The following is a 1,262-nucleotide window of genomic DNA, read 5'->3' as shown; positions in this document are numbered from 1 at the left end:
AAAAATTAGCTGGGCATGGTGGCACATGCCTGTAATCCCAGCTACTCAGGAGGCTGAGGCAGGAGAATCGCTTGAACCTGGGAGGTGAGGATTGCAGTGAGCCAAGATCCTATCAGTGCACTCCAGCCTGGGTGACAGAATGAGACTCAGTCTCAAAAGACAACAACATTTTCATCATTATAGCCACGTCCTGTAGTTAAATCAGGACGCAGTATTTGCATGTCACGTATGAAGTTTCTTGCTTTTATTTATTTTTTTGGCTGACTTTTTCTATTGCAAAAGCTTTTAATAACAAAACTGGTAAACATATGCCCTTTGCTCAGACTGAAATAGAGTGTTTAATTTTCTCAGTGCTTTTCATTTTTGCTGACAATGCATCAAAAAACACCAGAAAAAGCTTTTCTCCATTTATATCCCTGTTACAAATATTTACAGGGGCAGAACTTCTTTAAAGCATGTATCTTTGTTATGTGTTCAATAGAAAGGCAACCCACTCTGTTATTCTCTGATAATTTTTTATTTAACAATAATTGATGCTCATTGAAAAAGATCAAAAAGTAGGTTGTGATTTATCTATGATAAATGGATAGTGAAGTGAATTTCCTCATTTGATTATTAAAGATAATTCAGAAAGCTGACATTAAAGCAGAGCCATTTGCAAAGGGGAATTAAAATAGATTTGTTTTTAATCAGGTTTTATTTTCACACTGTGAGGAGCTGCTGTATTTAGCATGCTAGACATGCCCAAAGAGTTCAGTCATGCGTAATGGAAGCTCAGATGGGGAAAGCATCCTAGCCTCAAACTCAGGCTTTGAATGCTAAGCCAGCCACTAGAGCAGATAAACTAATATCTCCATTTAAATAGCAGGACACAATAGTTATCAGATATTTAACAAGAATTTGGTTACAAATCAGGTCCCAAGCTATTAAAATTCAGCTGTTTCAGGAGAAAACATTCACTTAAAAGTATTTCAGCAGGGTGCAGTGGCTCATGCCTGTAATCCCAGGACTTTGGGGGGCCGAAGCGGGTGATCATGACGTAAGGAAATCAAGACCATCTTGGCCAACATGGTGAAACCCCATCTCTACTAAAAATACAAAAATTAGCTGAGCATGGTGGCACGTGCCTATAATCCCAGCTACTAGGGAGACTGAGGGAGGAGAATCACTTGAACCCAGGAAGAGGAGGCTGCAGTGAGCTGAGATCGCGCTATTACACTCCAGTCTGGTGACACAGCAAGACTCTGTCTCAAAAAAAAAAA

The sequence above is a fragment of the Cebus imitator genome, unplaced genomic scaffold (assembly GCF_001604975.1).
Source record: "Cebus imitator isolate Cc_AM_T3 unplaced genomic scaffold, Cebus_imitator-1.0 Scaffold15, whole genome shotgun sequence".
NCBI lineage: Eukaryota > Metazoa > Chordata > Mammalia > Primates > Cebidae > Cebus > Cebus imitator.
Note: the sequence above shows the minus strand (reverse complement) of the source record.